Source organism: Maylandia zebra, linkage group LG18 (genome assembly GCF_041146795.1).
Source record: "Maylandia zebra isolate NMK-2024a linkage group LG18, Mzebra_GT3a, whole genome shotgun sequence".
Taxonomy (NCBI): Eukaryota; Metazoa; Chordata; class Actinopteri; order Cichliformes; family Cichlidae; genus Maylandia; species Maylandia zebra.
Window position 1 is genome coordinate 13,323,758 of NC_135184.1, and position 10,717 is coordinate 13,334,474.

The 10,717-nt window shown below is 39.7% G+C and overlaps 1 long non-coding RNA gene across 1 annotated transcript; it reads left to right on the forward strand.

Moving 5' to 3' along the window:
* Window positions 1-388: 388 nt before the first annotated feature.
* LOC143413472 (uncharacterized) lies at window positions 389-2,606 on the forward strand. The gene is made up of 2 exons (XR_013094083.1): window positions 389-2,231; window positions 2,351-2,606. It is a non-coding gene; the product is annotated as an uncharacterized LOC143413472 (long non-coding RNA).
* Window positions 2,607-10,717: the final 8,111 nt, after the last annotated feature.

Below are 10,717 nucleotides of genomic sequence, written 5' to 3' on the forward strand. Positions count from 1 at the left end.
ATCAGACTGCATCACTGGCATTGAGGCCATGGTGACAGGAGAATTCAGCTGGAAGTCATGGGCTATAGAAAAAGCCATTTCTATTGGTGTCTCTCTCATTGGGTTCGGAGTTGGAAAGCTGATTTCAAAGGGCTTCAAATGTTTTAAATCCTTAGTTAAATTTGGCAAACAGCTTAAGTCAATGCCAAAATTTCTCTCTAGACAAGCTAAAGATGGCTTCAGTGTTGTTTTAAAGACAAATATGAGGAATGCAGTAAAACACACAGGTAAACAAATTGCAGAAGAACTCATCACCTTTGGATTGGGAAAGGCAGAAGATGAAATAATTAAAACAATATTAGAAGAAATCAAAAACAAGGTGAAAGAGAGAACTGATCACGAAGTGAAATTAAAAATAGAAAAAGAGCCTCCATCTTCATTAGTAGACCTCATTATTCTTTCACACCTTGAGGACAAAAAACAACTTCATGATCTCCTGAATGACGAGAGAAGAAAGGAAGAGCTGCTGGCCGTTTTCACAGACTTAAGCAAAACTGCAATACAGCCATTCCATGAAGACCTCAGCTGGCAGAACAAACTGAATTCATCCCTCTACAAAGTGATTGAAAAAGCTAAATCACACACTGGAGGAACAGCAAAAACAATTCTGACAGTTATACAAGGTGTCCACATGGTCACACTGGCAGGAGAAGCCATCAGTGCAGTGCTCAGCCTGTCAGACAACTTTTTTTCAAATTTTCACGAACAGCTGAAAATATTTAAAGAAAAGCAACGAAAATCAGAGACTGTGAATGTAAGTGATCTGTCTGCAGAAGACATTAAACTGCTGAAAGATTTCAAGCAGGATTTAGGCAGCACCATCAGTACGTTATTGGCTGATGCTTTGGTGGAAGTTTTCCACCAGACGTTCTCCAGTCACATTGTTTCTATTGTTAAAGACAAGGCAAATGGTGTTATTGGTAAATATGTGAGAAAGGGTTTAAAGAGTGAAAGAACAGAGGAAAAGCTCAGAGCTGGACAGGACAACAGATACATTGCATACATGCCAAAACACCCAAATTCTAACCTAAAAGTTGAAGGAGAGGCAGGTCAGCGCTCACGATCACATGCTGAAAAGATCAAGAACTCCACGACTGCAGGCACCATCCTTGATATCAGAGTCCTGTCAGAAGCCACTGGCACTAAAGTTGTCATCCTAACAGAGGACAGCAATGGAAGACTTACCAAAATGCAGGAGCTGAGCCCAGACACTCGACATGCCAATCAAACTGTGACCCTGATCTACAGACCAAAGAGTGACCAATACCCCGATGGCCATTATGATGTGCACATCAATAACCAGACAGTGAGCATAGACAACAAAGGCAAGAGCTGTTTGTTTCATGCTTGGGCACGTGGAATGAAACCACAAGCCAGTGAAGAAGAGATCACTGTGGAAGCAAATCGTCTTCGATCTGTGGAGGCTGATGCTCTCCTCAGTTACCCAGGCCAATGGGAGCCTTTCATCAAGCGGAAAGAATTAACTAAAACGATCAGGGGAGGGGACTGGTACATGTTAGAGGGAGCTGGAAAAGTCATAAAAGAAACCAAAAAGTTACGTCAGAAATTAGTTGGCCAAGTAGAAAAATACAAAGATTGGCAAACACATGCAAAAAAAAATAAAGGAACTGGAAAGTTCATCAATGCAGATCACCAGCCACCAGTCAGTAGCATATTGAAGGCCAGAAAATTGAACCAGAATAGCAGATTAGCAGAAGCCATGCTTGAAGTGGCAACAAACTCATCTACTGGGAACATTTCTGATGTACACAAATATCATGGCCGTGAACTTCCAACAGTTTATGTGCCTGCAGAAGTACATCGTGAATTTCCCAGTACAAAATCACAAGCCTTCAGAGACCTTTTGACTAGAGCCATAAGTAGTAATGATGTTGTGGGTACTTTCAAGCTGACAATCCTTGGTTCAATGCCAAGATTCTGGTTGGATAGTAGCAGGAACTTCAAAAACTTCCAGAATACAAATATAAGCAAAAGCAGACTTAAAGATTTTGAAAAAAGTTTTCCACACCACAGTGAAAAGATGGTAAAGGAATGGTCTGACCAGCTTAAAAACAAAGGTGTTATGACAGATGACCATCTAACTACTATTAATAATTGGATCGCTAACCAGGGCTACAAAGATCAAAACGATCCACACAGGAAAGATGTTGCCAACCTCCTCTGATGAAAAGGTAACATCAAATTTTACATCATATTATTTGTGATTCATAATGAAAGGGATGGGAGGTACCTGGAGTAGCATGCATTGTGGTAAGCATCTGACCAGAGTGGATTTCTGTTTTCTTTTCAGTTTGCGAGAGAAGAGAATGTGACTCTTACAAGCAAATGAAGTACAGTGAAAACCTGGAGATCTTCCACCTGCCTAATCATCATTATCAGATATCTCTGTACCTTTGGTTTAATTTTAACTTAATTTTTGTGCTTATCACAGAAAAAAAAAAGAAAGTCCTAACTGCTTGTTTAGCCATTATAGCTTAATGTAGATTGCTTATGACAGGTTTTGTTTTTTGTTGCGCACAAAGAGCACACTAAAATGATGCAACAAAGTCTTTCTTGTAGTAAATTACTAATCACTCTGAAAGGCTTCTAAATCATCCACAGAGTACCTGAGTGCCCCCTATTGTTTTTAAGAGACAAACTACACATGTGTCATATTACAGTTTTTCTCAAATGCTAAAACACATGTCACAAACGTTACCACCAGGTCCCCCAATGTCCAAACAGAACACCCTTCTCTAAAGCTACATAAACACAACCACACCTTCCCACTGCAAAACTCAAACTCCCACACCAAGAGAGCAGCTCGAAGCTGTCAAAACTGTAAACACTATACACAGCATTACACACTACAGCAAAACAATTGAAAACACAATGCTCAATTTGTGAGAAGGTTCTTTGTTTCATAACTGCCAATGCATATTTTTATAAACTGTACAGTAATGGATCGTCATAGAACCCTGCAGAGGATTAGGCATTTAGATTTGTGAGTTTCACATGAAGACTATAAATCTATAAAAACATCCTGCATGTACGTACACTACTGTAATACAACTCAATGCAAAAACAGAATCTATCGCACACAACAGTACTCTCGGAAACATGATCAGGGTGTGAAGTCTTTTTTATTGTCTACACGGTCTTTTTACAGTATTACACACAGTCACTGTGCGGCATCATGTCGCCGAGCTGCATTGGGCCACATCACCTCATCCACATCACAGGCTATATTGTCCCTTGCTAGGCACCGCGGGAAAAACGCCCTGGAATGGCGAATCCATCCCTGGAAGGCCTCCACTGGGATGTCAGCACAGGCCAGCTCCATTGCCCGTACGAGGTTCTCTCTTGTGTATGGCTGTCTGTCATAAACCTTCCATCTCCATGATGAGAAGAACTCCTCTATAGGGTTCAGGAAAGGGGAGTAGGGTGGCAGACAGACGTTTAAAAAGTAGTCACTGTTGGTGGTGAACCACTCTCTGATTTGGTGTGTTTTGTGGAAGCGGACGTTGTCCCAAATGATCACATACATGTGATGTGCTAGCCTAGGATGGTGTTGTTGACGGTCCAGGAGGATGTCTTTTAGCTCCTCTAGGAAGGTGAGGAGACGTTGGGTGTTGTAAGACCCAAGGACAGCATGCCAGTGGACAAGCCCCTCCGTACCCATAGCTGCACAAAGAGTAATATTACCCCCCCCCCGTTGGCCAGGAACCTCAGTGATGGCTCTTTGGAAAATGATGTTACGGCCTCTTCGCCTTCGTTTCTGGAGGTTGAAGCCAGCCTCATCCAGGAAGAGGTACTCATGGGGTCTGGCCATCGCGTCCAACTGCATTATCCTCTGTGAACATGGAAAAGCGTACAGGTGTTCAGAACGGTCAATCAGGTAGCACAGGAGTCTAATGCAGTTGTTCTCACGGACCATATCTGCAATGAGGGTTTCTTGTGCCGCTGTGAATATGGCAACCCTCCCACCTCTATGTGGCATTCTTTCAGCTCTAAAGAAAGAAACACGTGTTGTCAATTGACTGATTTATATGTAAAACTACATGTAAAGTAACAGACCACTTTCACAGGCCTGTAAAACTGTAGTGTGACAAAGAAAGCAATAGCGTACTATACCTATTGTGTTGTCTAAATGCCTTGATAATGGTGGCCACGGTGAACCTACTCAGGTTTGGATGTACTCTTCGTCCCGCTTCAGCCATTGTCATGCCATGGACAATGACATGATCAATTACTGTTGCTCGCATATCATCTGTTATGATGGTGCGAGGTTGTCTTCTTCTCTTGTTGGCCTCCTTCTCTTCCTCCTCTACTCCAAACTCCTCTTCTTAGGCCTTCACCTCTTCCTCCTCTACTCCAAACTCCTCTTCTTAGGCCTTCACCTCTTCCTCCTCTACTCCAAACTCCTCTTCTTAGGCCTTCACCTCTTCCTCCTCTACTCCAAACTCCTCTTCTTAGGCCTGCAGCTCTTTGGCCTGCAGCTCTTTGGCCTGCAGCTAGTGATGGTCCGCTTGAAGCTGAAGCTCCGGTGCGTGTGTCAAAAAAATCAACACACTGCTTCAGAAGCACTGTGTCGAAGCTTGATTCGTTTGGCCAGAGCCACGTGATCAGTGACGTCCGAAGCTTCATTTAGAACCTAACTGCTTCAGTATCTGATTCAATGGTTTATAAGGAAGCGAATCATTCGCGGGATTTGTGGAGTGTTTTGATGGTGACAGATAGCGAACCACTGATCATTCCACTGAGAGATTTGGAGCCAGCGAGGAATAGAGGAGGTTCTGTTGTGTGGGAGAATTTTGAGTTGATTTTTGTCAATCGGGTGGGTTTTCCAGCTTTGTGTTCTGGCCGTTTGCTTTTGTTTTGTGCGTGTTTATTATATCTGAAAACGGGAAAAAGGTCAAATGTCAAAAATCTGCTTCCATAATATAAATATCATTAAATAACTTTAGAAAAACTTCCACTTGATTCTTTACATGTAATGTTGTAAAAATATATATTTTATTGTTTAATTAATCTGAAAATGTTAGTCTGCCAAATGTGCAGCAATTGAATTTATTTATTCTCTTTATCTGATCGTTTGTGGGGCCCAGGTAGACTGTATAACTGCATCTCTACCAGTTTCTCTGCACTCCAGCCTCTTCTGTTCCATGTGAAGGGATGTTCCTTAAGGCAGGAGAAATTATCTCCACGAAAAGGAACAGGTTCGGCCATCGCACACTAGAACAAATTCTCTTTTTAAATAAAAATGAAAAAGGGTTACCTTAAATGCATCATGTTTTTAATTTGCAAGTTCATAAGCATTTTCCTTTTCCATTTCACAATCAATTCTACCCCCAGGTCAAAAATATGTCTGGGGAAATTTCCCTAATATAATAGCTATTATTTATAAATACACCCCTCCGGCGATTAATTGCATACCTGCATGGAGGAAAGACCTCACAGCAGAAGCATACTCCATAATGTGTTTTACATTATTATATGTATATATATGTAACGTGGTATTTTTCAATTATTGTATTTACCAACATCAAGAAGTCCCAAGCAAAGAAAGACCACACCATGGTGCATAACAAGGAGAGTTTACTGGTCAAAACTATTTATTAAACAAATAAAACACATTTTCTTAACCACCAAAAACTACACGTTCCAAGCAACACAGCGGCGGCCCAATATCAGACAGAATTCCACTCAGTAGAGTGGGCAATCATAATGAAGCGGTTGGTTTTATTTTGTGGATTCAAGCTGCTCTTCATATTTTTGGCCACCAGATGTCACCAGAGAGGACTGTGTTGAAAAGCTTCGAGTAATGAACCGTTTTTCAACACAAGCTTCAGTGCTTCAGAAAGCTTCATTTGGCCATCACTACCTGCAGCTCTTTGGCCTGCAGCTCTTTGGCCTGCAGCTCTTTGGCCTGCAGCTCTTTGGCCTGCAGCTCTTTGGCCTGCAGCTCTTTGGCCTGCAGCTCTTTGGCCTGCAGCTCTTTGGCCTGCAGCTCTTTGGCCTGCAGCTCTTCTCCTTCCGCACGCTCAAATGCCTTCATCCATTGTGATTGTTTGGCATCTTCACCAAACTATGCTTTTATAGGTGGGGTCACATCATTAGCAACAGGTGTCTTCAATTTTGAGTCGTTGTGTGTAGTGACTGACGCCAGGTGTGTTCCCTGTGTTCAAAGATTGGTGACTGTGGCAAGCATTTTGCATCACATGGGCTTTCATTTGAGAATATGAGCAGAGTTGTTTTGCAACATGTGTTTTAGCAAGGAAAAACGTGTTTAGATTTATGAGTACAGAGGGTTGTGTTTTGTGAATTGTGTCTTCATGTGACATGTGTTTATGGTACTGGAATATGGTGGCTACATTTAGTAAATGTGTTTAGACTACTGGTCATTTGGGTTACAGGATTGGCTTTTGTGTTTTAACATTTGAGAAAAACTGTAAGGTTTAGCAGCTTGATTTTCTTTTTTGTTGGTTGGAGCACAAGGTGACAGCTGGAGTAATTCTGCAGAGCCTGACTGTGAAAGGAGCTCTGGAGATAAAGAAACTGCTTTTGATGAATCACAGAAGCTACAGGAAAAAAAACCTGCATGTAGTTCACTGTCAGCAGCATCCTATTCGTTATCATGCAAACGGTGTATAATTTTTGTTTAATTCAGTGTAACTATGAAGGTGGTAGTGGGGGGGTTAACAGTGAAATTATAAAATATATTATCTCTATGGAAATGTTTTTACACAATAGTGGACAATAAAACTGCAGGTAAATGTACCAATACGATATTACATACTTTAAAAGTTTATCTAAATATATTTAAAACATATTGGTGAAAACGGCCTATAAACATAATTGGCCACTGTTATGAACATTCTGAAATAAATAGAATTACACACAAGCTGGTTGTCTTTGTGAGTTTTTAATTTGTCTTTGCAAAGTGGTCAGAGCAACAATACAAATTTAATCAAGATTCAATCAACCAGGTTCATTCAAAGTCATCACTCTGTGTCATATGGAAACCATGTTGCTGTTTTTAGATGGAATAGGCACCGTTAGTGTGAAGCAACTAAGAAACAAATGTCAGGTTTACGGAAAATTGAACCCAAACACAGGGCTTCCTGATTACTCAGTTAAATTTTCAGTCTATTTCATTTCATTATTTATTTGTGTTCTATCCATATCCTGGCTGTGGGTGGGATTCAGGGGCCTCTTCCTGTAATTGAATCTAATGGCATGCTAGGTTCGAGTCTCTCTCTGATCTCTGCCTTCACCTGGGGCGGGGGGTGGTGTTGTGTCAAAGCCCCCCAATGGTTGTTTCCCATTCGTCAGGTTAAAGCCGGCCTCCCCCACTCTCTCACTGGCCGATGTTAGGGCCTTCCTCTCTTTTAATTACTATATTGGCCATAAGTCTGTTAGGGTGCCTGGCTCATTGACCCAGTGTTTTGTGTTTTTGGTTCTTTGATTTTGTTTATTTCATTATATTCTAGCTTTGTCTTATGGGTTATAGGATTATTCTTAGTTTAGATTCTCTGTGTGGGTTTTCTTAGACTTTTAGTGTTTTGGTTTTCTTTCTGTGATCCATAGTTGCTGCCTCCTCTGTCTGCTGTATCCCCGTGTCAAGTGCGAGTTTCTGTGTTATGTTTTCTGTTTTACTTTGAAAGAGCTGCTGGCCGTTTTCACAGAGTTAAGCAAAACTGCAATACAGCCATTCCATGAAGACCTCAGCTGGCAGAACAAACTGAATTCATCCCTCTACACAGTGATTGAAAAAACTAAATCACACACTGGAGGAACAGCAAAAGCAATTCTGGAAAAGTCATAAAAGAAAGCAAAAAGTTACATCAGGAAGAAGTTGGAAAAGTGAAATTATGCAAAGAATGGAAAACATATGCAATAAAAAAATAAAGGAATTGGGCATTTCATCAATGCAGATCACCAGCCACCAGTCAGTAGCATATTGATGGCCAGAAAATTGAACCAGAATAGCAGATTAGCAGAAGCCATGCTTGAAATGGCAACAAACTCAATTACTGGGAACATTTCTGATGTACACAAATATCATGGCGGTGAACGCCCAATCATTTACGTGCCTAAAGAAATACATTGTGAATTTCCCAGTACAACATCACAAACACACTTGGCCAACACAATAAGTAAAGATGATATTGTGGGAACCTTCAAGCTGACGATCCTTGGTGCAATGCCAACATTCTGGTTGGATAGTGAAAAGGACTTGAAAAACTTTCAGAACAACCCAATGAGTAAAACCAGGCTTGACACCTTCGAAAACAGTTTTCAGAAACACAGCACAGAGATGGTAAAGACATGGTTTTCTCTGCTTCAAAACAAAGGTGTCATGAGAAATGACCATCTAACTACCATTACTGAGTGGATCAATAACCAGGGCTACAAAGATCAAAATGATCCACACAGGAATAAAGTCACCAACCTCCTGTGAAGAAAAGGTAAAATTACATTTAATATGATAATTTAAAAAAAAACAAACTAACATATTTTCATCATTTACATAAGATTCCTAATGAAAAGGAGGAGTAGAATGGCATACATTTGAGTGTATTTGTGTTTTCTTAACATTTCAGTTTCTAAGGCCTGAGATTGTGACTCTTACAAGCAAATCAAGTAGAGTGGAAATTATGGAGATCTTCCACCTACCAGATCACAAAGTTCTCTGTGTTGTGAAGAAAATTATTTTCTTGATGTTTTGATCATAACCATATTTTCCTATCTACTGGTCATTGTAGAAAAAAAGGGATAAGTAATAACTGCCAGCAACCAGCTAACATTTGTCACCTTTGAACTCATGTTCAATGAAACGAGCAGCTGATCATGTAAGTTCTGATTCCCCAGCCAGAGAACAAAGAGCACACTAAGAATGCTGCAACAATCAGTTTCTTGGAGTACAATAATGATTATTCTATAGCCTTCTGAATTCATGAACTCCAGAGTACCAGAGTGCCCTCTAGTGTTCAGAAAGGCAGACTACACGCCTTGTACTGAAGATCTGTTGATTTTTCTTTTCTGCTACGATGCTTCTGCAATAAAGAAAGTGATTGCTAGATGACACAAACGCTAAAAAGTGAAAACCTGTATGTAGCTCCGGAGAAAGTGGTAAATAATGAATACTATAGAGTTCGATCTAATATAGGAAAATCATGTTATATTAAATGAGCTAATACAGGTAAATTAGTAAGTGGAAGTGTAACGGGCTAAAACTTATCATCTGGATCATTAGCTGGAGAGCCCGTGACTGACTGCAGAGGTGGGCTTTGTTAAATAGGCCTCATAAAAGCCCAAACACATATCGAATGACCGGGATCCTTTTAACAAAGATCGTTCCACTTGATGGATCCTTCTTACATAAAGTAATCTTGAGACATTCAGATCCACCAGGCTGTGCCCAAATATTTCTGTTTATTGCTGAACTCTGCTTTGTTTCTCCAGCATCTTGTGCATTACAGTAAAAGTGTAGCTATGCTAGATAAATATATTAATGGCTGTATATCTGTATATGTTTGTTGCTAAATTCTACTTTACAGCTCAACAAATCAAGATCAGAATATACAATGAAAAAAAGCACAGTGGCACATGAGATGATGTGCTCTAACACCTGTACTTGAGTAAATTCACTTTGATTTTGCAGTATATTCTTTATGGTATTTTATGCAATGCTGTTTCATTATGACCTGAAAAACGTGTTGATGCTTGAAATTTTTCTGTCATCATAAAAGTTTTCTCAAAACTACAGTGACTTCCTGTTTTCATCCGTTAGGTGGTGCAGGTTACTAGGGGCATAAACTGCAGTAAATATCAATACTATTTGGGGTTTATTTTGTTTGTGTTTTTACACAACAGACTATAAAACAGCCATTGTCAAATGATTTGAAATCTTATGACATATATATGATGGTAGCTTACTGAGTCTAAGTGAATGCAACTCAATTATTCCCCACTAGATGGCGGTGCATCATGGACACAAACATGTAGACGAGATCAAGGAAACTGCGGCACCTGTGTGACTTTATGCTAGGCTCTCAACACAAGCAGGAGCACCCTGGGTGTTGCTTTGCTGTATTATAAAATAGCTATTACAGATATATTAGCATAATTACATTAAATTATTGATAAACTTACTAAAAATAAACCCATGAACTCAGTGTATATATATATATATGACATCAAATAAATGGATATATCTCAAATACTATTGTCTTTAACTGAAGAAGCTGTATAATATTAACATGTTCAATTAGGCATTAATATGATAAAACTTAAACAACAACTGCTTTTAATTACAGTAATGCAATGCCTATTAGCCTAACAATACTCTTTGTTTATAGGCACTTTATAAAAACTCATCTCTTTCCTATATAAAAAAAAAAAGCACACTTAAAGTATTGCTAAGTAAAAAAAATGCAATTCACACTCCTGGTCAGGATTTATCATTAAACTGCTACAGATCAGTTTAACTCCAACCAGTAAACCCACAGAGCAGAAATCTTTCCTATTAAGGATTTCAATTTTGACACACGTTTAAGCAAGCAGAACAAAAACACATTTTTAGTCATTTAGAAATCTGCACCAATTCTTGGAAATACAGCAGTCTTCTAAACTAGAATTCCCAAAGAGACTTGGTGTAGCAATGAATGAGACA